This window comes from Oncorhynchus mykiss, chromosome 28 (genome assembly GCF_013265735.2).
Source record: "Oncorhynchus mykiss isolate Arlee chromosome 28, USDA_OmykA_1.1, whole genome shotgun sequence".
Classification (NCBI taxonomy): Eukaryota; Metazoa; Chordata; class Actinopteri; order Salmoniformes; family Salmonidae; genus Oncorhynchus; species Oncorhynchus mykiss.
This window is the reverse complement of record NC_048592.1, coordinates 35,229,226-35,254,271: the sequence shown is the minus strand read 5'-3', so window position 1 is coordinate 35,254,271 and position 25,046 is coordinate 35,229,226. Positions and strand designations below refer to the sequence as shown.

General features: G+C 41.4%; 35 non-coding genes across 35 annotated transcripts; 17 read left to right on the top strand and 18 right to left on the bottom strand.

Moving 5' to 3' along the window:
• Positions 1-498: 498 nt before the first annotated feature.
• On the bottom strand, positions 499-571 carry trnak-uuu. The gene has a single exon. It is a non-coding gene; the product is annotated as a tRNA-Lys (tRNA).
• Positions 572-732: 161 nt separating this feature from the next.
• Positions 733-804, top strand: trnaw-cca. The gene has a single exon. It is a non-coding gene; the product is annotated as a tRNA-Trp (tRNA).
• Positions 805-1,795: 991 nt separating this feature from the next.
• On the bottom strand, positions 1,796-1,868 carry trnak-uuu. Its single transcript has one exon. It is a non-coding gene; the product is annotated as a tRNA-Lys (tRNA).
• Positions 1,869-2,029: 161 nt separating this feature from the next.
• Positions 2,030-2,101, top strand: trnaw-cca. The gene has a single exon. It is a non-coding gene; the product is annotated as a tRNA-Trp (tRNA).
• Positions 2,102-3,092: 991 nt separating this feature from the next.
• trnak-uuu lies at positions 3,093-3,165 on the bottom strand. The gene has a single exon. It is a non-coding gene; the product is annotated as a tRNA-Lys (tRNA).
• Positions 3,166-3,333: 168 nt separating this feature from the next.
• trnaw-cca lies at positions 3,334-3,405 on the top strand. Its single transcript has one exon. It is a non-coding gene; the product is annotated as a tRNA-Trp (tRNA).
• Positions 3,406-4,396: 991 nt separating this feature from the next.
• On the bottom strand, positions 4,397-4,469 carry trnak-uuu. Its single transcript has one exon. It is a non-coding gene; the product is annotated as a tRNA-Lys (tRNA).
• Positions 4,470-5,691: 1,222 nt separating this feature from the next.
• Positions 5,692-5,764, bottom strand: trnak-uuu. Its single transcript has one exon. It is a non-coding gene; the product is annotated as a tRNA-Lys (tRNA).
• Positions 5,765-5,932: 168 nt separating this feature from the next.
• trnaw-cca lies at positions 5,933-6,004 on the top strand. Its single transcript has one exon. It is a non-coding gene; the product is annotated as a tRNA-Trp (tRNA).
• Positions 6,005-6,995: 991 nt separating this feature from the next.
• Positions 6,996-7,068, bottom strand: trnak-uuu. The gene has a single exon. It is a non-coding gene; the product is annotated as a tRNA-Lys (tRNA).
• Positions 7,069-7,236: 168 nt separating this feature from the next.
• On the top strand, positions 7,237-7,308 carry trnaw-cca. The gene has a single exon. It is a non-coding gene; the product is annotated as a tRNA-Trp (tRNA).
• Positions 7,309-8,299: 991 nt separating this feature from the next.
• On the bottom strand, positions 8,300-8,372 carry trnak-uuu. The gene has a single exon. It is a non-coding gene; the product is annotated as a tRNA-Lys (tRNA).
• A 168-nt stretch (positions 8,373-8,540) lies between these two features.
• Positions 8,541-8,612, top strand: trnaw-cca. Its single transcript has one exon. It is a non-coding gene; the product is annotated as a tRNA-Trp (tRNA).
• Positions 8,613-9,603: 991 nt separating this feature from the next.
• On the bottom strand, positions 9,604-9,676 carry trnak-uuu. Its single transcript has one exon. It is a non-coding gene; the product is annotated as a tRNA-Lys (tRNA).
• Positions 9,677-9,837: 161 nt separating this feature from the next.
• trnaw-cca lies at positions 9,838-9,909 on the top strand. The gene has a single exon. It is a non-coding gene; the product is annotated as a tRNA-Trp (tRNA).
• Positions 9,910-10,900: 991 nt separating this feature from the next.
• trnak-uuu lies at positions 10,901-10,973 on the bottom strand. The gene has a single exon. It is a non-coding gene; the product is annotated as a tRNA-Lys (tRNA).
• Positions 10,974-11,134: 161 nt separating this feature from the next.
• trnaw-cca lies at positions 11,135-11,206 on the top strand. Its single transcript has one exon. It is a non-coding gene; the product is annotated as a tRNA-Trp (tRNA).
• Positions 11,207-12,195: 989 nt separating this feature from the next.
• On the bottom strand, positions 12,196-12,268 carry trnak-uuu. The gene has a single exon. It is a non-coding gene; the product is annotated as a tRNA-Lys (tRNA).
• Positions 12,269-12,429: 161 nt separating this feature from the next.
• trnaw-cca lies at positions 12,430-12,501 on the top strand. The gene has a single exon. It is a non-coding gene; the product is annotated as a tRNA-Trp (tRNA).
• Positions 12,502-13,541: 1,040 nt separating this feature from the next.
• trnak-uuu lies at positions 13,542-13,614 on the bottom strand. The gene has a single exon. It is a non-coding gene; the product is annotated as a tRNA-Lys (tRNA).
• A 168-nt stretch (positions 13,615-13,782) lies between these two features.
• Positions 13,783-13,854, top strand: trnaw-cca. The gene has a single exon. It is a non-coding gene; the product is annotated as a tRNA-Trp (tRNA).
• Positions 13,855-14,843: 989 nt separating this feature from the next.
• trnak-uuu lies at positions 14,844-14,916 on the bottom strand. Its single transcript has one exon. It is a non-coding gene; the product is annotated as a tRNA-Lys (tRNA).
• Positions 14,917-15,084: 168 nt separating this feature from the next.
• On the top strand, positions 15,085-15,156 carry trnaw-cca. Its single transcript has one exon. It is a non-coding gene; the product is annotated as a tRNA-Trp (tRNA).
• Positions 15,157-16,402: 1,246 nt separating this feature from the next.
• trnak-uuu lies at positions 16,403-16,475 on the bottom strand. Its single transcript has one exon. It is a non-coding gene; the product is annotated as a tRNA-Lys (tRNA).
• A 161-nt stretch (positions 16,476-16,636) lies between these two features.
• On the top strand, positions 16,637-16,708 carry trnaw-cca. The gene has a single exon. It is a non-coding gene; the product is annotated as a tRNA-Trp (tRNA).
• A 989-nt stretch (positions 16,709-17,697) lies between these two features.
• Positions 17,698-17,770, bottom strand: trnak-uuu. Its single transcript has one exon. It is a non-coding gene; the product is annotated as a tRNA-Lys (tRNA).
• Positions 17,771-17,938: 168 nt separating this feature from the next.
• trnaw-cca lies at positions 17,939-18,010 on the top strand. The gene has a single exon. It is a non-coding gene; the product is annotated as a tRNA-Trp (tRNA).
• A 1,246-nt stretch (positions 18,011-19,256) lies between these two features.
• On the bottom strand, positions 19,257-19,329 carry trnak-uuu. Its single transcript has one exon. It is a non-coding gene; the product is annotated as a tRNA-Lys (tRNA).
• A 168-nt stretch (positions 19,330-19,497) lies between these two features.
• trnaw-cca lies at positions 19,498-19,569 on the top strand. The gene has a single exon. It is a non-coding gene; the product is annotated as a tRNA-Trp (tRNA).
• A 1,248-nt stretch (positions 19,570-20,817) lies between these two features.
• Positions 20,818-20,890, bottom strand: trnak-uuu. The gene has a single exon. It is a non-coding gene; the product is annotated as a tRNA-Lys (tRNA).
• A 161-nt stretch (positions 20,891-21,051) lies between these two features.
• trnaw-cca lies at positions 21,052-21,123 on the top strand. Its single transcript has one exon. It is a non-coding gene; the product is annotated as a tRNA-Trp (tRNA).
• A 989-nt stretch (positions 21,124-22,112) lies between these two features.
• trnak-uuu lies at positions 22,113-22,185 on the bottom strand. Its single transcript has one exon. It is a non-coding gene; the product is annotated as a tRNA-Lys (tRNA).
• Positions 22,186-22,353: 168 nt separating this feature from the next.
• On the top strand, positions 22,354-22,425 carry trnaw-cca. The gene has a single exon. It is a non-coding gene; the product is annotated as a tRNA-Trp (tRNA).
• Positions 22,426-23,671: 1,246 nt separating this feature from the next.
• trnak-uuu lies at positions 23,672-23,744 on the bottom strand. The gene has a single exon. It is a non-coding gene; the product is annotated as a tRNA-Lys (tRNA).
• A 168-nt stretch (positions 23,745-23,912) lies between these two features.
• On the top strand, positions 23,913-23,984 carry trnaw-cca. Its single transcript has one exon. It is a non-coding gene; the product is annotated as a tRNA-Trp (tRNA).
• The last annotated feature ends 1,062 nt before the right edge of the window (positions 23,985-25,046 follow it).

Sequence of the window (25,046 nt, the reverse complement as noted above, 5' to 3'; positions counted from 1 at the left end):
GCCGGTACTATTAGGATGTATTCGTCTGCATGTTTTGACCTCCTTTGAGCCAGTGTATTACTGAACACAATGCGCCAACAAAACAGAATTTTTGGGATATAAAGAGGGACTTTCTCTGACAAAACAAACCTTTATTGTGGAGCTGGGACTCTTGTGACTGCAACCAGATGAAGATGTTCAAAGGTAAGTGATTCATTTTATCGCTATTTATGACTTTTGTGACTCGTCTACTTGGTTGGAATATGTTTTTGTAAGTGGGGCGCTGTCCTCAGATAATCGCATGGTAGGCTTTCGCAGTAAATCCTATTTGAAATGTGACAAAGCGGCTGGATTAACAAGAAGTTAATCTTTAAACCGATGTATAACACTTGTATTTTTGTGAATGTTTATATTGACTATTTCTATATTTTGAATTTGGCGCTCTGCAATTTCACCGGATGTTGTCGAGGTGGGTTGCTAGCAGAACACCTGCGCCAGAAAAGGTAAACATTAAAGCAACGCCCAAACAGGGACTTGAACCCTGGACCCTCAGATTAAAAGTCTGATGCTCTACCGACTGAGCTATCTGGGCTCTACATCTGCTTATTTTCATACACTTAACCTGCCGGGCAGAGGCACGTGCTGATGGGGGTGGCATTGTCAGATGGTTCATTTCCCCAGAGAACCAGGCCTCCATTCCAAATTATACACTCATTAAACTAGGCATCCTCTCCAAAGATGTTAAATACCAATGACCTCGTGGCGCAATGGTAGCGTGTCTGACTCCAGATCAGAAGGTTGCGTGTTCAACTCACGTCGTGGTCATGGTTTTTATGTGTGCAATCTCTGCCTCCTTTACTCAGTGAATCAGCACAAGTACCAATGTGGCTTTACAGTACTAATCTCGCACAGAAACGAACAAACCAATGCTGCTTTTGATGAAAATTGTCTCTCACAAAAACCTGTCACACTGCAAAATCTTAAATGAAATCATGTGATTGTCAGTCTTCGAACAGGGAGTTTAATGTATGCTTGGGGGCAGTTTTTTGATGCCTGGATGAGAAACGTTCCCAAAGTAAACTGCCTGTTACTCAGGCCCAGAAACTAGGATATGCATATAAATGGTAGATTTGGATAGAACACACTCTACAGTTTCCAGAACTGTTAAAATAATGTCTCTGAGTATAACAGAACTGATATGGCAGGCAAAAACCTGAAGAAAAGTTATCCAGGAGGTGGGATTTTTTTGATGTGGGTAGTTTTCAATTGAATGCCTATTGAGTTTCTAATGGGTTAGGATGCAGATTCAACAAACTTTGCCGGTACTATTAGGATGTATTCGTCTGCATGTTTTGACCTCCTTTGAGCCAGTGTATTACTGAACACAATGCGCCAACAAAACAGAATTTTTGGGATATAAAGAGGGACTTTCTCTGACAAAACAAACCTTTATTGTGGAGCTGGGACTCTTGTGACTGCAACCAGATGAAGATGTTCAAAGGTAAGTGATTCATTTTATCGCTATTTATGACTTTTGTGACTCGTCTACTTGGTTGGAATATGTTTTTGTAAGTGGGGCGCTGTCCTCAGATAATCGCATGGTAGGCTTTCGCAGTAAATCCTATTTGAAATGTGACAAAGCGGCTGGATTAACAAGAAGTTAATCTTTAAACCGATGTATAACACTTGTATTTTTGTGAATGTTTATATTGACTATTTCTATATTTTGAATTTGGCGCTCTGCAATTTCACCGGATGTTGTCGAGGTGGGTTGCTAGCAGAACACCTGCGCCAGAAAAGGTAAACATTAAAGCAACGCCCAAACAGGGACTTGAACCCTGGACCCTCAGATTAAAAGTCTGATGCTCTACCGACTGAGCTATCTGGGCTCTACATCTGCTTATTTTCATACACTTAACCTGCCGGGCAGAGGCACGTGCTGATGGGGGTGGCATTGTCAGATGGTTCATTTCCCCAGAGAACCAGGCCTCCATTCCAAATTATACACTCATTAAACTAGGCATCCTCTCCAAAGATGTTAAATACCAATGACCTCGTGGCGCAATGGTAGCGTGTCTGACTCCAGATCAGAAGGTTGCGTGTTCAACTCACGTCGTGGTCATGGTTTTTATGTGTGCAATCTCTGCCTCCTTTACTCAGTGAATCAGCACAAGTACCAATGTGGCTTTACAGTACTAATCTCGCACAGAAACGAACAAACCAATGCTGCTTTTGATGAAAATTGTCTCTCACAAAAACCTGTCACACTGCAAAATCTTAAATGAAATCATGTGATTGTCAGTCTTCGAACAGGGAGTTTAATGTATGCTTGGGGGCAGTTTTTTGATGCCTGGATGAGAAACGTTCCCAAAGTAAACTGCCTGTTACTCAGGCCCAGAAACTAGGATATGCATATAAATGGTAGATTTGGATAGAACACACTCTACAGTTTCCAGAACTGTTAAAATAATGTCTCTGAGTATAACAGAACTGATATGGCAGGCAAAAACCTGAAGAAAAGTTATCCAGGAGGTGGGATTTTTTTGATGTGGGTAGTTTTCAATTGAATGCCTATTGAGTTTCTAATGGGTTAGGATCCAGATTCAACAAACTTTGCCGGTACTATTAGGATGTATTCGTCTGCATGTTTTGACCTCCTTTGAGCCAGTGTATTACTGAACACAATGCGCCAACAAAACAGAGTTTTTGGGATATAAAGAGGGACTTTCTCGAACAAAACAAACCTTTATTGTGGAGCTGGGACTCTTGTGACTGCAACCAGATGAAGATGTTCAAAGGTAAGTGATTCATTTTATCGCTATTTATGACTTTTGTGACTCGTCTACTTGGTTGGAATATGTTTTTGTAAGTGGGGCGCTGTCCTCAGATAATCGCATGGTAGGCTTTCGCAGTAAATCCTATTTGAAATGTGACAAAGCGGCTGGATTAACAAGAAGTTAATCTTTAAGCCGATGTATAGCACTTGTATTTTTGTGAATGTTTATATTGACTATTTCTATATTTTGAATTTGGCGCTCTGCAATTTCACCGGATGTTGTCGAGGTGGGTTGCTAGCAGAACACCTGCGCCAGAAAAGGTAAACATTAAAGCAACGCCCAAACAGGGACTTGAACCCTGGACCCTCAGATTAAAAGTCTGATGCTCTACCGACTGAGCTATCTGGGCTCTGCATCTGCTTATTTTCAGACACTTAACCTGCCGGGCAGAGGCACGTGCTGATGGGGGTGGCATTGTCAGATGGTTCATTTCCCCAGAGAACCAGGCCTCCATTCCAAATTATACACTCATTAAAATCTGAACTAGGCATCCTCTCCAAAGATGTTAAATGTCAATGACCTCGTGGCGCAATGGTAGCGCGTCTGACTCCAGATCAGAAGGTTGCGTGTTCAACTCACGTCGTGGTCATGGTTTTTATTTGTGCAATCTCTGCCGCCTTTACTCAGTGAATCAGCACAAGTACCAATGTGGCTTTACAGTACTAATCTCGCACAGAAACGAACAAACCAATGCTGCTTTTGATGAAAATTGTCTCTCACAAAAACCTGTCACACTGCAAAATCCTAAATGAAATCATGTGATTGTCAGTCTTCGAACAGGGAGTTTAATGTATGCTTGGGGGCAGTTTTTTGATGCCTGGATGAGAAACGTTCCCAAAGTAAACTGCCTGTTACTCAGGCCCAGAAACTAGGATATGCATATAAATGGTATATTTGGATAGAACACACTCTACAGTTTCCAGAACTGTTAAAATAATGTCTCTGAGTATAACAGAACTGATATGGCAGGCAAAAACCTGAAGAAAAGTTATCCAGGAGGTGGGATTTTTTTGATGTGGGTAGTTTTCAATTGAATGCCTATTGAGTTTCTAATGGGTTAGGATCCAGATTCAACAAACTTTGCCGGTACTATTAGGATGTATTCGTCTGCATGTTTTGACCTCCTTTGAGCCAGTGTATTACTGAACACAATGCGCCAACAAAACAGAGTTTTTGGGATATAAAGAGGGACTTTCTCTGACAAAACAAACCTTTATTGTGGAGCTGGGACTCTTGTGACTGCAACCAGATGAAGATGTTCAAAGGTAAGTGATTCATTTTATCGCTATTTATGACTTTTGTGACTCGTCTACTTGGTTGGAATATGTTTTTGTAAGTGGGGCGCTGTCCTCAGATAATCGCATGGTAGGCTTTCGCAGTAAATCCTATTTGAAATGTGACAAAGCGGCTGGATTAACAAGAAGTTAATCTTTAAACCGATGTATAAAACTTGTATTTTTGTGAATGTTTATATTGACTATTTCTATATTTTGAATTTGGCGCTCTGCAATTTCACCGGATGTTGTCGAGGTGGGTTGCTAGCAGAACACCTGCGCCAGAAAAGGTAAACATTAAAGCAACGCCCAAACAGGGACTTGAACCCTGGACCCTCAGATTAAAAGTCTGATGCTCTACCGACTGAGCTATCTGGGCTCTACATCTGCTTATTTTCATACACTTAACCTGCCGGGCAGAGGCACGTGCTGATGGGGGTGGCATTGTCAGATGGTTCATTTCCCCAGAGAACCAGGCCTCCATTCCAAATTATACACTCATTAAACTAGGCATCCTCTCCAAAGATGTTAAATGCCAATGACCTCGTGGCGCAATGGTAGCGTGTCTGACTCTAGATCAGAAGGTTGCGTGTTCAACTCACGTCGTGGTCATGGTTTTTATGTGTGCAATCTCTGCCTCCTTTACTCAGTGAATCAGCACAAGTACCAATGTGGCTTTACAGTACTAATCTCGCACAGAAACGAACAAACCAATGCTGCTTTTGATGAAAATTGTCTCTCACAAAAACCTGTCACACTGCAAAATCTTAAATGAAATCATGTGATTGTCAGTCTTCGAACAGGGAGTTTAATGTATGCTTGGGGGCAGTTTTTTGATGCCTGGATGAGAAACGTTCCCAAAGTAAACTGCCTGTTACTCAGGCCCAGAAACTAGGATATGCATATAAATGGTATATTTGGATAGAACACACTCTACAGTTTCCAGAACTGTTAAAATAATGTCTCTGAGTATAACAGAACTGATATGGCAGGCAAAAACCTGAAGAAAAGTTATCCAGGAGGTGGGATTTTTTTGATGTGGGTAGTTTTCAATTGAATGCCTATTGAGTTTCTAATGGGTTAGGATCCAGATTCAACAAACTTTGCCGGTACTATTAGGATGTATTCGTCTGCATGTTTTGACCTCCTTTGAGCCAGTGTATTACTGAACACAATGCGCCAACAAAACTGAATTTTTGGGATATAAAGAGGGACTTTCTCTGACAAAACAAACCTTTATTGTGGAGCTGGGACTCTTGTGACTGCAACCAGATGAAGATGTTCAAATGAAAAATTCATTTTATCGCTATTTATGACTTTTGTGACTCGTCTACTTGGTTGGAATATGTTTTTGTAAGTGGGGCGCTGTCCTCAGATAATCGCATGGTAGGCTTTCGCAGTAAATCCTATTTGAAATGTGACAAAGCGGCTGGATTAACAAGAAGTTAATCTTTAAACCGATGTATAACACTTGTATTTTTGTGAATGTTTATATTGACTATTTCTATATTTTGAATTTGGCGCTCTGCAATTTCACCGGATGTTGTCGAGGTGGGTTGCTAGCAGAACACCTGCGCCAGAAAAGGTAAACATTAAAGCAACGCCCAAACAGGGACTTGAACCCTGGACCCTCAGATTAAAAGTCTGATGCTCTACCGACTGAGCTATCTGGGCTCTGCATCTGCTTATTTTCAGACACTTAACCTGCCGGGCAGAGGCACGTGCTGATGGGGGTGGCATTGTCAGATGGTTCATTTCCCCAGAGAACCAGGCCTCCATTCCAAATTATACACTCATTAAAATCTGAACTAGGCATCCTCTCCAAAGATGTTAAATGTCAATGACCTCGTGGCGCAATGGTAGCGCGTCTGACTCCAGATCAGAAGGTTGCGTGTTCAACTCACGTCGTGGTCATGGTTTTTATGTGTGCAATCTCTGCCGCCTTTACTCAGTGAATCAGCACAAGTACCAATGTGGCTTTACAGTACTAATCTCGCACAGAAACGAACAAACCAATGCTGCTTTTGATGAAAATTGTCTCTCACAAAAACCTGTCACACTGCAAAATCTTAAATGAAATCATGTGATTGTCAGTCTTCGAACAGGGAGTTTAATGTATGCTTGGGGGCAGTTTTTTGATGCCTGGATGAGAAACGTTCCCAAAGTAAACTGCCTGTTACTCAGGCCCAGAAACTAGGATATGCATATAAATGGTATATTTGGATAGAACACACTCTACAGTTTCCAGAACTGTTAAAATAATGTCTCTGAGTATAACAGAACTGATATGGCAGGCAAAAACCTGAAGAAAAGTTATCCAGGAGGTGGGATTTTTTTGATGTGGGTAGTTTTCAATTGAATGCCTATTGAGTTTCTAATGGGTTAGGATGCAGATTCAACAAACTTTGCCGGTACTATTAGGATGTATTCGTCTGCATGTTTTGACCTCCTTTGAGCCAGTGTATTACTGAACACAATGCGCCAACAAAACAGAATTTTTGGGATATAAAGAGGGACTTTCTCTGACAAAACAAACCTTTATTGTGGAGCTGGGACTCTTGTGACTGCAACCAGATGAAGATGTTCAAAGGTAAGTGATTCATTTTATCGCTATTTATGACTTTTGTGACTCGTCTACTTGGTTGGAATATGTTTTTGTAAGTGGGGCGCTGTCCTCAGATAATCGCATGGTAGGCTTTCGCAGTAAATCCTATTTGAAATGTGACAAAGCGGCTGGATTAACAAGAAGTTAATCTTTAAACCGATGTATAACACTTGTATTTTTGTGAATGTTTATATTGACTATTTCTATATTTTGAATTTGGCGCTCTGCAATTTCACCGGATGTTGTCGAGGTGGGTTGCTAGCAGAACACCTGCGCCAGAAAAGGTAAACATTAAAGCAACGCCCAAACAGGGACTTGAACCCTGGACCCTCAGATTAAAAGTCTGATGCTCTACCGACTGAGCTATCTGGGCTCTGCATCTGCTTATTTTCAGACACTTAACCTGCCGGGCAGAGGCACGTGCTGATGGGGGTGGCATTGTCAGATGGTTCATTTCCCCAGAGAACCAGGCCTCCATTCCAAATTATACACTCATTAAAATCTGAACTAGGCATCCTCTCCAAAGATGTTAAATGTCAATGACCTCGTGGCGCAATGGTAGCGCGTCTGACTCCAGATCAGAAGGTTGCGTGTTCAACTCACGTCGTGGTCATGGTTTTTATGTGTGCAATCTCTGCCGCCTTTACTCAGTGAATCAGCACAAGTACCAATGTGGCTTTACAGTACTAATCTCGCACAGAAACGAACAAACCAATGCTGCTTATGATGAAAATTGTCTCTCACAAAAACCTGTCACACTGCAAAATCTTAAATGAAATCATGTGATTGTCAGTCTTCGAACAGGGAGTTTAATGTATGCTTGGGGGCAGTTTTTTGATGCCTGGATGAGAAACGTTCCCAAAGTAAACTGCCTGTTACTCAGGCCCAGAAACTAGGATATGCATATAAATGGTATATTTGGATAGAACACACTCTACAGTTTCCAGAACTGTTAAAATAATGTCTCTGAGTATAACAGAACTGATATGGCAGGCAAAAACCTGAAGAAAAGTTATCCAGGAGGTGGGATTTTTTTGATGTGGGTAGTTTTCAATTGAATGCCTATTGAGTTTCTAATGGGTTAGGATCCAGATTCAACAAACTTTGCCGGTACTATTAGGATGTATTCGTCTGCATGTTTTGACCTCCTTTGAGCCAGTGTATTACTGAACACAATGCGCCAACAAAACAGAGTTTTTGGGATATAAAGAGGGACTTTCTCTGACAAAACAAACCTTTATTGTGGAGCTGGGACTCTTGTGACTGCAACCAGATGAAGATGTTCAAAGGTAAGTGATTCATTTTATCGCTATTTATGACTTTTGTGACTCGTCTACTTGGTTGGAATATGTTTTTGTAAGTGGGGCGCTGTCCTCAGATAATCGCATGGTAGGCTTTCGCAGTAAATCCTATTTGAAATGTGACAAAGCGGCTGGATTAACAAGAAGTTCATCTTTAAGCCGATGTATAGCACTTGTATTTTTGTGAATGTTTATATTGACTATTTCTATATTTTGAATTTGGCGCTCTGCAATTTCACCGGATGTTGTCGAGGTGGGTTGCTAGCAGAACACCTGCGCCAGAAAAGGTAAACATTAAAGCAACGCCCAAACAAGGACTTGAACCCTGGACCCTCAGATTAAAAGTCTGATGCTCTACCGACTGAGCTATCTGGGCTCTGCATCTGCTTATTTTCAGACACTTAACCTGCCGGGCAGAGGCACGTGCTGATGGGGGTGGCATTGTCAGATGGTTCATTTCCCCAGAGAACCAGGCCTCCATTCCAAATTATACACTCATTAAAATCTGAACTAGGCATCCTCTCCAAAGATGTTAAATGTCAATGTCCTCGTGGCGCAATGGTAGCGCGTCTGACTCCAGATCAGAAGGTTGCGTGTTCAACTCACGTCGTGGTCATGGTTTTTATTTGTGCAATCTCTGCCGCCTTTACTCAGTGAATCAGCACAAGTACCAATGTGGCTTTACAGTACTAATCTCGCACAGAAACGAACAAACCAATGCTGCTTTTGATGAAAATTGTCTCTCACAAAAACCTGTCACACTGCAAAATCCTAAATGAAATCATGTGATTGTCAGTCTTCGAACAGGGAGTTTAATGTATGCTTGGGGGCAGTTTTTTGATGCCTGGATGAGAAACGTTCCCAAAGTAAACTGCCTGTTACTCAGGCCCAGAAACTAGGATATGCATATAAATGGTAGATTTGGATAGAACACACTCTACAGTTTCCAAAACTGGTAAAATAATGTCTCTGAGTATAACAGAACTGATATGGCAGGCAAAAACCTGAAGAAAAGTTATCCAGGAGGTGGGATTTTTTTGATGTGGGTAGTTTTCAATTGAATGCCTATTGAGTTTCTAATGGGTTAGGATCCAGATTCAACAAACTTTGCCGGTACTATTAGGATGTATTCGTCTGCATGTTTTGACCTCCTTTGAGCCAGTGTATTACTGAACACAATGCGCCAACAAAACAGAGTTTTTGGGATATAAAGAGGGACTTTCTCTGACAAAACAAACCTTTATTGTGGAGCTGGGACTCTTGTGACTGCAACCAGATGAAGATGTTCAAAGGTAAGTGATTCATTTTATCGCTATTTATGACTTTTGTGACTCGTCTACTTGGTTGGAATATGTTTTTGTAAGTGGGGCGCTGTCCTCAGATAATCGCATGGTAGGCTTTCGCAGTAAATCCTATTTGAAATGTGACAAAGCGGCTGGATTAACAAGAAGTTAATCTTTAAACCGATGTATAAAACTTGTATTTTTGTGAATGTTTATATTGACTATTTCTATATTTTGAATTTGGCGCTCTGCAATTTCACCGGATGTTGTCGAGGTGGGTTGCTAGCAGAACACCTGCGCCAGAAAAGGTAAACATTAAAGCAACGCCCAAACAGGGACTTGAACCCTGGACCCTCAGATTAAAAGTCTGATGCTCTACCGACTGAGCTATCTGGGCTCTACATCTGCTTATTTTCATACACTTAACCTGCCGGGCAGAGGCACGTGCTGATGGGGGTGGCATTGTCAGATGGTTCATTTCCCCAGAGAACCAGGCCTCCATTCCAAATTATACACTCATTAAACTAGGCATCCTCTCCAAAGATGTTAAATGCCAATGACCTCGTGGCGCAATGGTAGCGTGTCTGACTCCAGATCAGAAGGTTGCGTGTTCAACTCACGTCGTGGTCATGGTTTTTATGTGTGCAATCTCTGCCTCCTTTACTCAGTGAATCAGCACAAGTACCAATGTGGCTTTACAGTACTAATCTCGCACAGAAACGAACAAACCAATGCTGCTTTTGATGAAAATTGTCTCTCACAAAAACCTGTCACACTGCAAAATCTTAAATGAAATCATGTGATTGTCAGTCTTCGAACAGGGAGTTTAATGTATGCTTGGGGGCAGTTTTTTGATGCCTGGATGAGAAACGTTCCCAAAGTAAACTGCCTGTTACTCAGGCCCAGAAACTAGGATATGCATATAAATGGTATATTTGGATAGAACACACTCTACAGTTTCCAGAACTGTTAAAATAATGTCTCTGAGTATAACAGAACTGATATGGCAGGCAAAAACCTGAAGAAAAGTTATCCAGGAGGTGGGATTTTTTTGATGTGGGTAGTTTTCAATTGAATGCCTATTGAGTTTCTAATGGGTTAGGATCCAGATTCAACAAACTTTGCCGGTACTATTAGGATGTATTCGTCTGCATGTTTTGACCTCCTTTGAGCCAGTGTATTACTGAACACAATGCGCCAACAAAACAGAGTTTTTGGGATATAAAGAGGGACTTTCTCTGACAAAACAAACCTTTATTGTGGAGCTGGGACTCTTGTGACTGCAACCAGATGAAGATGTTCAAAGGTAAGTGATTCATTTTATCGCTATTTATGACTTTTGTGACTCGTCTACTTGGTTGGAATATGTTTTTGTAAGTGGGGCGCTGTCCTCAGATAATCGCATGGTAGGCTTTCGCAGTAAATCCTATTTGAAATGTGACAAAGCGGCTGGATTAACAAGAAGTTAATCTTTAAACCGATGTATAAAACTTGTATTTTTGTGAATGTTTATATTGACTATTTCTATATTTTGAATTTGGCGCTCTGCAATTTCACCGGATGTTGTCGAGGTGGGTTGCTAGCAGAACACCTGCGCCAGAAAAGGTAAACATTAAAGCAACGCCCAAACAGGGACTTGAACCCTGGACCCTCAGATTAAAAGTCTGATGCTCTACCGACTGAGCTATCTGGGCTCTACATCTGCTTATTTTCATACACTTAACCTGCCGGGCAGAGGCACGTGCTGATGGGGGTGGCATTGTCAGATGGTTCATTTCCCCAGAGAACCAGGCCTCCATTCCAAATTATACACTCATTAAACTAGGCATCCTCTCCAAAGATGTTAAATGCCAATGACCTCGTGGCGCAATGGTAGCGTGTCTGACTCCAGATCAGAAGGTTGCGTGTTCAACTCACGTCGTGGTCATGGTTTTTATGTGTGCAATCTCTGCCTCCTTTACTCAGTGAATCAGCACAAGTACCAATGTGGCTTTACAGTACTAATCTCGCACAGAAACGAACAAACCAATGCTGCTTTTGATGAAAATTGTCTCTCACAAAAACCTGTCACACTGCAAAATCTTAAATGAAATCATGTGATTGTCAGTCTTCGAACAGGGAGTTTAATGTATGCTTGGGGGCAGTTTTTTGATGCCTGGATGAGAAACGTTCCCAAAGTAAACTGCCTGTTACTCAGGCCCAGAAACTAGGATATGCATATAAATGGTATATTTGGATAGAACACACTCTACAGTTTCCAGAACTGTTAAAATAATGTCTCTGAGTATAACAGAACTGATATGGCAGGCAAAAACCTGAAGAAAAGTTATCCAGGAGGTGGGATTTTTTTGATGTGGGTAGTTTTCAATTGAATGCCTATTGAGTTTCTAATGGGTTAGGATCCAGATTCAACAAACTTTGCCGGTACTATTAGGATGTATTCGTCTGCATGTTTTGACCTCCTTTGAGCCAGTGTATTACTGAACACAATGCGCCAACAAAACAGAATTTTTGGGATATAAAGAGGGACTTTCTCTGACAAAACAAACCTTTATTGTGGAGCTGGGACTCTTGTGACTGCAACCAGATGAAGATGTTCAAATGAAAAATTCATTTTATCGCTATTTATGACTTTTGTGACTCGTCTACTTGGTTGGAATATGTTTTTGTAAGTGGGGCGCTGTCCTCAGATAATCGCATGGTAGGCTTTCGCAGTAAATCCTATTTGAAATGTGACAAAGCGGCTGGATTAACAAGAAGTTAATCTTTAAGCCGATGTATAACACTTGTATTTTTGTGAATGTTTATATTGACTATTTCTATATTTTGAATTTGGCGCTCTGCAATTTCACAGGATGTTGTCGAGGTGGGTTGCTAGCAGAACACCTGCGCCAGAAAAGGTAAACATTAAAGCAACGCCCAAACAGGGACTTGAACCCTGGACCCTCAGATTAAAAGTCTGATGCTCTACCGACTGAGCTATCTGGGCTCTACATCTGCTTATTTTCATACACTTAACCTGCCGGGCAGAGGCACGTGCTGATGGGGGTGGCATTGTCAGATGGTTCATTTCCCCAGAGAACCAGGCCTCCATTCCAAATTATACACTCATTAAACTAGGCATCCTCTCCAAAGATGTTAAATGCCAATGACCTCGTGGCGCAATGGTAGCGTGTCTGACTCCAGATCAGAAGGTTGCGTGTTCAACTCACGTCGTGGTCATGGTTTTTATGTGTGCAATCTCTGCCTCCTTTACTCAGTGAATCAGCACAAGTACCAATGTGGCTTTACAGTACTAATCTCGCACAGAAACGAACAAACCAATGCTGCTTTTGATGAAAATTGTCTCTCACAAAAACCTGTCACACTGCAAAATCTTAAATGAAATCATGTGATTGTCAGTCTTCGAACAGGGAGTTTAATGTATGCTTGGGGGCAGTTTGGGATTTTTTTGATGTGGGTAGTTTTCAATTGAATGCCTATTGAGTTTCTAATGGGTTAGGATCCAGATTGCAGTTCCTATGGCTACCACTAGATGTCAACAGTCTTTAGACATTGGTTTAGACTTGTTTTCTGAAAAATGAAGAAGAATGAGACCTTGCTGTCAGTGGACTGAGGAAGCATGCAGTACTGGTTTGCGCGCGTGTCAGAGTGCGCGCCCTTCGTTGTTTTTCATTTCTATTGAATACGCAATTGTCCGGTTGAAAATGTATTATTTAGACAATTGACAACGTGAGGATTAATTATGAACATCGTTTGACATGTTTCAACAAACTTTGCCGGTACTATTAGGATGTATTCGTCTGCATGTTTTGACCTCCTTTGAGCCAGTGTATTACTGAACACAATGCGCCAACAAAACAGAGTTTTTGGGATATAAAGAGGGACTTTCTCGAACAAAACAAACCTTTATTGTGGAGCTGGGACTCTTGTGACTGCAACCAGATGAAGATGTTCAAAGGTAAGTGATTCATTTTATCGCTATTTATGACTTTTGTGACTCGTCTACTTGGTTGGAATATGTTTTTGTAAGTGGGGCGCTGTCCTCAGATAATCGCATGTAAATCCTATTTGAAATGTGACAAAGCGGCTGGATTAACAAGAAGTTCATCTTTAAGCCGATGTATAGCACTTGTATTTTTGTGAATGTTTATATTGACTATTTCTATATTTTGAATTTGGCGCTCTGCAATTTCACCGGATGTTGTCGAGGTGGGTTGCTAGCAGAACACCTGCGCCAGAAAAGGTAAACATTAAAGCAACGCCCAAACAGGGACTTGAACCCTAGACCCTCAGATTAAAAGTCTGATGCTCTACCGACTGAGCTATCTGGGCTCTGCATCTGCTTATTTTCAGACACTTAACCTGCCGGGCAGAGGCACGTGCTGATGGGGGTGGCATTGTCAGATGGTTCATTTCCCCAGAGAACCAGGCCTCCATTCCAAATTATACACTCATTAAAATCTGAACTAGGCATCCTCTCCAAAGATGTTAAATGCCAATGACCTCGTGGCGCAATGGTAGCGTGTCTGACTCCAGATCAGAAGGTTGCGTGTTCAACTCACGTCGTGGTCATGGTTTTTATGTGTGCAATCTCTGCCTCCTTTACTCAGTGAATCAGCACAAGTACCAATGTGGCTTTACAGTACTAATCTCGCACAGAAACGAACAAACCAATGCTGCTTTTGATGAAAATTGTCTCTCACAAAAACCTGTCACACTGCAAAATCTTAAATGAAATCATGTGATTGTCAGTCTTCGAACAGGGAGTTTAATGTATGCTTGGGGGCAGTTTTTTGATGCCTGGATGAGAAACGTTCCCAAAGTAAACTGCCTGTTACTCAGGCCCAGAAACTAGGATATGCATATAAATGGTAGATTTGGATAGAACACACTCTACAGTTTCCAGAACTGTTAAAATAATGTCTCTGAGTATAACAGAACTGATATGGCAGGCAAAAACCTGAAGAAAAGTTATCCAGGAGGTGGGATTTTTTTGATGTGGGTAGTTTTCAATTGAATGCCTATTGAGTTTCTAATGGGTTAGGATCCAGATTCAACAAACTTTGCCGGTACTATTAGGATGTATTCGTCTGCATGTTTTGACCTCCTTTGAGCCAGTGTATTACTGAACACAATGCGCCAACAAAACAGAATTTTTGGGATATAAAGAGGGACTTTCTCTGACAAAACAAACCTTTATTGTGGAGCTGGGACTCTTGTGACTGCAACCAGATGAAGATGTTCAAATGAAAAATTCATTTTATCGCTATTTATGACTTTTGTGACTCGTCTACTTGGTTGGAATATGTTTTTGTAAGTGGGGCGCTGTCCTCAGATAATCGCATGGTAGGCTTTCGCAGTAAATCCTATTTGAAATGTGACAAAGCGGCTGGATTAACAAGAAGTTAATCTTTAAACCGATGTATAACACTTGTATTTTTGTGAATGTTTATATTGACTATTTCTATATTTTGAATTTGGCGCTCTGCAATTTCACCGGATGTTGTCGAGGTGGGTTGCTAGCAGAACACCTGCGCCAGAAAAGGTAAACATTAAAGCAACGCCCAAACAGGGACTTGAACCCTGGACCCTCAGATTAAAAGTCTGATGCTCTACCGACTGAGCTATCTGGGCTCTGCATCTGCTTATTTTCAGACACTTAACCTGCCGGGCAGAGGCACGTGCTGATGGGGGTGGCATTGTCAGATGGTTCATTTCCCCAGAGAACCAGGCCTCCATTCCAAATTATACACTCATTAAAATCTGAACTAGGCATCCTCTCCAAAGATGTTAAATGTCAATGACCTCGTGGCGCAATGGTAGCGCGTCTGACTCCAGATCAGAAGGTTGCGTGTTCAACTCACGTCGTGGTCATGGTTTTTATGTGTGCAATCTCTGCCGCCTTTACTCAGTGAATCAGCACAAGTACCAATGTGGCTTTACAGTACTAATCTCGCACAGAAACGAACAAACCAATGCTGCTTTTGATGAAAATTGTCTCTCACAAAAACCTGTCACACTGCAAAATCCTAAATGAAATCATGTGATTGTCAGTCTTCGAACAGGGAGTTTAATGTATGCTTGGGGGCAGTTTTTTGATGCCTGGATGAGAAACGTTCCCAAAGTAAACTGCCTGTTACTCAGGCCCAGAAACTAGGATATGCATATAAATGGTAGATTTGGATAGAACACACTCTACAGTTTCCAGAACTGTTGAAATAATGTCTCTGAGTATAACAGAACTGATATGGCAGGCAAAAACCTGAAGAAAAGTTATCCAGGAGGTGGGATTTTTTTGATGTGGGTAGTTTTCAATTGAATGCCTATTGAGTTTCTAATGGGTTAGGATCCAGATTGCAGTTCCTATGGCTACCACTAGATGTCAACAGTCTTTAGACATTGGTTTAGACTTGTTTTCTGAAAAATGAAGAAGAATGAGACCTTGCTGTCAGTGGACTGAGGAAGCATGCAGTACTGGTTTGCGCGCGTGACAGAGTGCGCGCCCTTCGTTGTTTTTCATTTCTATTGAATACGCAATTGTCCGGTTGAAAATGTATTATTTAGACAATTGACAACGTGAGGATTAATTATGAACATCGTTTGACATGTTTCAACAAACTTTGCCGGTACTATTAGGATGTATTCGTCTGCATGTTTTGACCTCCTTTGAGCCAGTGTATTACTGAACACAATGCGCCAACAAAACAGAGTTTTTGGGATATAAAGAGGGACTTTCTCGAACAAAACAAACCTTTATTGTGGAGCTGGGACTCTTGTGACTGCAACCAGATGAAGATGTTCAAAGGTAAGTGATTCATTTTATCGCTATTTATGACTTTTGTGACTCGTCTACTTGGTTGGAATATGTTTTTGTAAGTGGGGCGCTGTCCTCAGATAATCGCATGGTAGGCTTTCGCAGTAAATCCTATTTGAAATGTGACAAAGCGGCTGGATTAACAAGAAGTTCATCTTTAAGCCGATGTATAGCACTTGTATTTTTGTGAATGTTTATATTGACTATTTCTATATTTTGAATTTGGCGCTCTGCAATTTCACCGGATGTTGTCGAGGTGGGTTGCTAGCAGAACACCTGCGCCAGAAAAGGTAAACATTAAAGCAACGCCCAAACAGGGACTTGAACCCTGGACCCTCAGATTAAAAGTCTGATGCTCTACCGACTGAGCTATCTGGGCTCTACATCTGCTTATTTTCATACACTTAACCTGCCGGGCAGAGGCACGTGCTGATGGGGGTGGCATTGTCAGATGGTTCATTTCCCCAGAGAACCAGGCCTCCATTCCAAATTATACACTCATTAAACTAGGCATCCTCTCCATAGATGTTAAATGCCAATGACCTCGTGGCGCAATGGTAGCGTGTCTGACTCCAGATCAGAAGGTTGCGTGTTCAACTCACGTCGTGGTCATGGTTTTTATGTGTGCAATCTCTGCCTCCTTTACTCAGTGAATCAGCACAAGTACCAATGTGGCTTTACAGTACTAATCTCGCACAGAAACGAACAAACCAATGCTGCTTTTGATGAAAATTGTCTCTCACAAAAACCTGTCACACTGCAAAATCTTAAATGAAATCATGTGATTGTCAGTCTTCGAACAGGGAGTTTAATGTATGCTTGGGGGCAGTTTTTTGATGCCTGGATGAGAAACGTTCCCAAAGTAAACTGCCTGTTACTCAGGCCCAGAAACTAGGATATGCATATAAATGGTAGATTTGGATAGAACACACTCTACAGTTTCCAGAACTGTTAAAATAATGTCTCTGAGTATAACAGAACTGATATGGCAGGCAAAAACCTGAAGAAAAGTTATCCAGGAGGTGGGATTTTTTTGATGTGGGTAGTTTTCAATTGAATGCCTATTGAGTTTCTAATGGGTTAGGATCCAGATTCAACAAACTTTGCCGGTACTATTAGGATGTATTCGTCTGCATGTTTTGACCTCCTTTGAGCCAGTGTATTACTGAACACAATGCGCCAACAAAACAGAATTTTTGGGATATAAAGAGGGACTTTCTCTGACAAAACAAACCTTTATTGTGGAGCTGGGACTCTTGTGACTGCAACCAGATGAAGATGTTCAAATGAAAAATTCATTTTATCGCTATTTATGACTTTTGTGACTCGTCTACTTGGTTGGAATATGTTTTTGTAAGTGGGGCGCTGTCCTCAGATAATCGCATGGTAGGCTTTCGCAGTAAATCCTATTTGAAATGTGACAAAGCGGCTGGATTAACAAGAAGTTAATCTTTAAACCGATGTATAACACTTGTATTTTTGTGAATGTTTATATTGACTATTTCTATATTTTGAATTTGGCGCTCTGCAATTTCACCGGATGTTGTCGAGGTGGGTTGCTAGCAGAACACCTGCGCCAGAAAAGGTAAACATTAAAGCAACGCCCAAACAGGGACTTGAACCCTGGACCCTCAGATTAAAAGTCTGATGCTCTACCGACTGAGCTATCTGGGCTCTGCATCTGCTTATTTTCAGACACTTAACCTGCCGGGCAGAGGCACGTGCTGATGGGGGTGGCATTGTCAGATGGTTCATTTCCCCAGAGAACCAGGCCTCCATTCCAAATTATACACTCATTAAAATCTGAACTAGGCATCCTCTCCAAAGATGTTAAATGTCAATGACCTCGTGGCGCAATGGTAGCGCGTCTGACTCCAGATCAGAAGGTTGCGTGTTCAACTCACGTCGTGGTCATGGTTTTTATGTGTGCAATCTCTGCCTCCTTTACTCAGTGAATCAGCACAAGTACCAATGTGGCTTTACAGTACTAATCTCGCACAGAAACGAACAAACCAATGCTGCTTTTGATGAAAATTGTCTCTCACAAAAACCTGTCACACTGCAAAATCCTAAATGAAATCATGTGATTGTCAGTCTTCGAACAGGGAGTTTAATGTATGCTTGGGGGCAGTTTTTTGATGCCTGGATGAGAAACGTTCCCAAAGTAAACTGCCTGTTACTCAGGCCCAGAAACTAGGATATGCATATAAATGGTAGATTTGGATAGAACACACTCTACAGTTTCCAGAACTGTTGAAATAATGTCTCTGAGTATAACAGAACTGATATGGCAGGCAAAAACCTGAAGAAAAGTTATCCAGGAGGTGGGATTTTTTTGATGTGGGTAGTTTTCAATTGAATGCCTATTGAGTTTCTAATGGGTTAGGATCCAGATTGCAGTTCCTATGGCTACCACTAGATGTCAACAGTCTTTAGACATTGGTTTAGACTTGTTTTCTGAAAAATGAAGAAGAATGAGACCTTGCTGTCAGTGGACTGAGGAAGCATGCAGTACTGGTTTGCGCGCGTGACAGAGTGCGCGCCCTTCGTTGTTTTTCATTTCTATTGAATACGCAATTGTCCGGTTGAAAATGTATTATTTAGACAATTGACAACGTGAGGATTAATTATGAACATCGTTTGACATGTTTCAACAAACTTTGCCGGTACTATTAGGATGTATTCGTCTGCATGTTTTGACCTCCTTTGAGCCAGTGTATTACTGAACACAATGCGCCAACAAAACAGAGTTTTTGGGATATAAAGAGGGACTTTCTCGAACAAAACAAACCTTTATTGTGGAGCTGGGACTCTTGTGACTGCAACCAGATGAAGATGTTCAAAGGTAAGTGATTCATTTTATCGCTATTTATGACTTTTGTGACTCGTCTACTTGGTTGGAATATGTTTTTGTAAGTGGGGCGCTGTCCTCAGATAATCGCATGGTAGGCTTTCGCAGTAAATCCTATTTGAAATGTGACAAAGCGGCTGGATTAACAAGAAGTTCATCTTTAAGCCGATGTATAGCACTTGTATTTTTGTGAATGTTTATATTGACTATTTCTATATTTTGAATTTGGCGCTCTGCAATTTCACCGGATGTTGTCGAGGTGGGTTGCTAGCAGAACACCTGCGCCAGAAAAGGTAAACATTAAAGCAACGCCCAAACAGGGACTTGAACCCTGGACCCTCAGATTAAAAGTCTGATGCTCTACCGACTGAGCTATCTGGGCTCTGCATTTGCTTATTTTCAGACACTTAACCTGCCGGGCAGAGGCACGTGCTGATGGTGGTGGCATTGTCAGATGGTTCATTTCCCCAGAGAACCAGGCCTCCATTCCAAATTATACACTCATTAAAATCTGAACTAGGCATCCTCTCCAAAGATGTTAAATGTCAATGACCTCGTGGCGCAATGGTAGCGCGTCTGACTCCAGATCAGAAGGTTGCGTGTTCAACTCACGTTGTGGTCATGGTTTTTATGTGTGCAATCTCTGCCGCCTTTACTCAGTGAATCAGCACAAGTACCAATGTGGCTTTACAGTACTAATCTCGCACAGAAACGAACAAACCAATGCTGCTTTTGATGAAAATTGTCTCTCACAAAAACCTGTCACACTGCAAAATCTTAAATGAAATCATGTGATTGTCAGTCTTCGAACAGGGAGTTCGATATGTATGCTTGGGGGCAGTTTTTTGATGCCTGGATGAGAAACGTTCCCAAAGTAAACTGCCTGTTACTCAGGCCCAGACACTAGGATATGCATATAAATGGTAGATTTGGATAGAACACACTCTACAGTTTCCAAAACTGTTAAAATAATGTCTCTGAGTATAACAGAACTGATATGGCAGGCAAAAACCTGAAGAAAAGTTATCCAGGAGGTGGGATTTTTTTGATGTGGGTAGTTTTCAATTGAATGCCTATTGAGTTTCTAATGGGTTAGGATCCAGATTGCAGTTCCTATGGCTACCACTAGATGTCAACAGTCTTTAGACATTGGTTTAGACTTGTTTTCTGAAAAATGAAGAAGAATGAGACCTTGCTGTCAGTGGACTGAGGAAGCATGCAGTACTGGTTTGCGCGCGTGACAGAGTGCGCGCCCTTCGTTGTTTTTCATTTCTATTGAATACGCAATTGTCCGGTTGAAAATGTATTATTTAGACAATTGACAACGTGAGGATTAATTATGAACATCGTTTGACATGTTTCAACAAACTTTGCCGGTACTATTAGGATGTATTCGTCTGCATGTTTTGACCTCCTTTGAGCCAGTGTATTACTGAACACAATGCGCCAACAAAACAGAGTTTTTGGGATATAAAGAGGGACTTTCTCGAACAAAACAAACCTTTATTGTGGAGCTGGGACTCTTGTGACTGCAACCAGATGAAGATGTTCAAAGGTAAGTGATTCATTTTATCGCTATTTATGACTTTTGTGACTCGTCTACTTGGTTGGAATATGTTTTTGTAAGTGGGGCGCTGTCCTCAGATAATCGCATGGTAGGCTTTCGCAGTAAATCCTATTTGAAATGTGACAAAGCGGCTGGATTAACAAGAAGTTCATCTTTAAGCCGATGTATAGCACTTGTATTTTTGTGAATGTTTATATTGACTATTTCTATATTTTGAATTTGGCGCTCTGCAATTTCACCGGATGTTGTCGAGGTGGGTTGCTAGCAGAACACCTGCGCCAGAAAAGGTAAACATTAAAGCAACGCCCAAACAGGGACTTGAACCCTGGACCCTCAGATTAAAAGTCTGATGCTCTACCGACTGAGCTATCTGGGCTCTACATCTGCTTATTTTCATACACTTAACCTGCCGGGCAGAGGCACGTGCTGATGGGGGTGGCATTGTCAGATGGTTCATTTCCCCAGAGAACCAGGCCTCCATTCCAAATTATACACTCATTAAACTAGGCATCCTCTCCATAGATGTTAAATGCCAATGACCTCGTGGCGCAATGGTAGCGTGTCTGACTCCAGATCAGAAGGTTGCGTGTTCAACTCACGTCGTGGTCATGGTTTTTATGTGTGCAATCTCTGCCTCCTTTACTCAGTGAATCAGCACAAGTACCAATGTGGCTTTACAGTACTAATCTCGCACAGAAACGAACAAACCAATGCTGCTTTTGATGAAAATTGTCTCTCACAAAAACCTGTCACACTGCAAAATCTTAAATGAAATCATGTGATTGTCAGTCTTCGAACAGGGAGTTTAATGTATGCTTGGGGGCAGTTTTTTGATGCCTGGATGAGAAACGTTCCCAAAGTAAACTGCCTGTTACTCAGGCCCAGAAACTAGGATATGCATATAAATGGTAGATTTGGATAGAACACACTCTACAGTTTCCAGAACTGTTAAAATAATGTCTCTGAGTATAACAGAACTGATATGGCAGGCAAAAACCTGAAGAAAAGTTATCCAGGAGGTGGGATTTTTTTGATGTGGGTAGTTTTCAATTGAATGCCTATTGAGTTTCTAATGGGTTAGGATCCAGATTCAACAAACTTTGCCGGTACTATTAGGATGTATTCGTCTGCATGTTTTGACCTCCTTTGAGCCAGTGTATTACTGAACACAATGCGCCAACAAAACAGAATTTTTGGGATATAAAGAGGGACTTTCTCTGACAAAACAAACCTTTATTGTGGAGCTGGGACTCTTGTGACTGCAACCAGATGAAGATGTTCAAATGAAAAATTCATTTTATCGCTATTTATGACTTTTGTGACTCGTCTACTTGGTTGGAATATGTTTTTGTAAGTGGGGCGCTGTCCTCAGATAATCGCATGGTAGGCTTTCGCAGTAAATCCTATTTGAAATGTGACAAAGCGGCTGGATTAACAAGAAGTTAATCTTTAAACCGATGTATAACACTTGTATTTTTGTGAATGTTTATATTGACTATTTCTATATTTTGAATTTGGCGCTCTGCAATTTCACCGGATGTTGTCGAGGTGGGTTGCTAGCAGAACACCTGCGCCAGAAAAGGTAAACATTAAAGCAACGCCCAAACAGGGACTTGAACCCTGGACCCTCAGATTAAAAGTCTGATGCTCTACCGACTGAGCTATCTGGGCTCTGCATCTGCTTATTTTCAGACACTTAACCTGCCGGGCAGAGGCACGTGCTGATGGGGGTGGCATTGTCAGATGGTTCATTTCCCCAGAGAACCAGGCCTCCATTCCAAATTATACACTCATTAAAATCTGAACTAGGCATCCTCTCCAAAGATGTTAAATGTCAATGACCTCGTGGCGCAATGGTAGCGCGTCTGACTCCAGATCAGAAGGTTGCGTGTTCAACTCACGTCGTGGTCATGGTTTTTATGTGTGCAATCTCTGCCTCCTTTACTCAGTGAATCAGCACAAGTACCAATGTGGCTTTACAGTACTAATCTCGCACAGAAACGAACAAACCAATGCTGCTTTTGATGAAAATTGTCTCTCACAAAAACCTGTCACACTGCAAAATCCTAAATGAAATCATGTGATTGTCAGTCTTCGAACAGGGAGTTTAATGTATGCTTGGGGGCAGTTTTTTGATGCCTGGATGAGAAACGTTCCCAAAGTAAACTGCCTGTTACTCAGGCCCAGAAACTAGGATATGCATATAAATGGTAGATTTGGATAGAACACACTCTACAGTTTCCAGAACTGTTGAAATAATGTCTCTGAGTATAACAGAACTGATATGGCAGGCAAAAACCTGAAGAAAAGTTATCCAGGAGGTGGGATTTTTTTGATGTGGGTAGTTTTCAATTGAATGCCTATTGAGTTTCTAATGGGTTAGGATCCAGATTGCAGTTCCTATGGCTACCACTAGATGTCAACAGTCTTTAGACATTGGTTTAGACTTGTTTTCTGAAAAATGAAGAAGAATGAGACCTTGCTGTCAGTGGACTGAGGAAGCATGCAGTACTGGTTTGCGCGCGTGACAGAGTGCGCGCCCTTCGTTGTTTTTCATTTCTATTGAATACGCAATTGTCCGGTTGAAAATGTATTATTTAGACAATTGACAACGTGAGGATTAATTATGAACATCGTTTGACATGTTTCAACAAACTTTGCCGGTACTATTAGGATGTATTCGTCTGCATGTTTTGACCTCCTTTGAGCCAGTGTATTACTGAACACAATGCGCCAACAAAACAGAGTTTTTGGGATATAAAGAGGGACTTTCTCGAACAAAACAAACCTTTATTGTGGAGCTGGGACTCTTGTGACTGCAACCAGATGAAGATGTTCAAAGGTAAGTGATTCATTTTATCGCTATTTATGACTTTTGTGACTCGTCTACTTGGTTGGAATATGTTTTTGTAAGTGGGGCGCTGTCCTCAGATAATCGCATGGTAGGCTTTCGCAGTAAATCCTATTTGAAATGTGACAAAGCGGCTGGATTAACAAGAAGTTCATCTTTAAGCCGATGTATAGCACTTGTATTTTTGTGAATGTTTATATTGACTATTTCTATATTTTGAATTTGGCGCTCTGCAATTTCACCGGATGTTGTCGAGGTGGGTTGCTAGCAGAACACCTGCGCCAGAAAAGGTAAACATTAAAGCAACGCCCAAACAGGGACTTGAACCCTGGACCCTCAGATTAAAAGTCTGATGCTCTACCGACTGAGCTATCTGGGCTCTGCATTTGCTTATTTTCAGACACTTAACCTGCCGGGCAGAGGCACGTGCTGATGGTGGTGGCATTGTCAGATGGTTCATTTCCCCAGAGAACCAGGCCTCCATTCCAAATTATACACTCATTAAAATCTGAACTAGGCATCCTCTCCAAAGATGTTAAATGTCAATGACCTCGTGGCGCAATGGTAGCGCGTCTGACTCCAGATCAGAAGGTTGCGTGTTCAACTCACGTTGTGGTCATGGTTTTTATGTGTGCAATCTCTGCCGCCTTTACTCAGTGAATCAGCACAAGTACCAATGTGGCTTTACAGTACTAATCTCGCACAGAAACGAACAAACCAATGCTGCTTTTGATGAAAATTGTCTCTCACAAAAACCTGTCACACTGCAAAATCTTAAATGAAATCATGTGATTGTCAGTCTTCGAACAGGGAGTTCGATATGTATGCTTGGGGGCAGTTTTTTGATGCCTGGATGAGAAACGTTCCCAAAGTAAACTGCCTGTTACTCAGGCCCAGACACTAGGATATGCATATAAATGGTAGATTTGGATAGAACACACTCTACAGTTTCCAAAACTGTTAAAATAATGTCTCTGAGTATAACAGAACTGATATGGCAGGCAAAAACCTGAAGAAAAGTTATCCAGGAGGTGGGATTTTTTTGATGTGGGTAGTTTTCAATTGAATGCCTATTGAGTTTCTAATGGGTTAGGATCCAGATTGCAGTTCCTATGGCTACCACTAGATGTCAACAGTCTTTAGACATTGGTTTAGACTTGTTTTCTGAAAAATGAAGAAGAATGAGACCTTGCTGTCAGTGGACTGAGGAAGCATGCAGTACTGGTTTGCGCGCGTGACAGAGTGCGCGCCCTTCGTTGTTTTTCATTTCTATTGAATACGCAATTGTCCGGTTGAAAATGTATTATTTAGACAATTGACAACGTGAGGATTAATTATGAACATCGTTTGACATGTTTCAACAAACTTTGCCGGTACTATTAGGATGTATTCGTCTGCATGTTTTGACCTCCTTTGAGCCAGTGTATTACTGAACACAATGCGCCAACAAAACAGAGTTTTTGGGATATAAAGAGGGACTTTCTCGAACAAAACAAACCTTTATTGTGGAGCTGGGACTCTTGTGACTGCAACCAGATGAAGATGTTCAAAGGTAAGTGATTCATTTTATCGCTATTTATGACTTTTGTGACTCGTCTACTTGGTTGGAATATGTTTTTGTAAGTGGGGCGCTGTCCTCAGATAATCGCATGGTAGGCTTTCGCAGTAAATCCTATTTGAA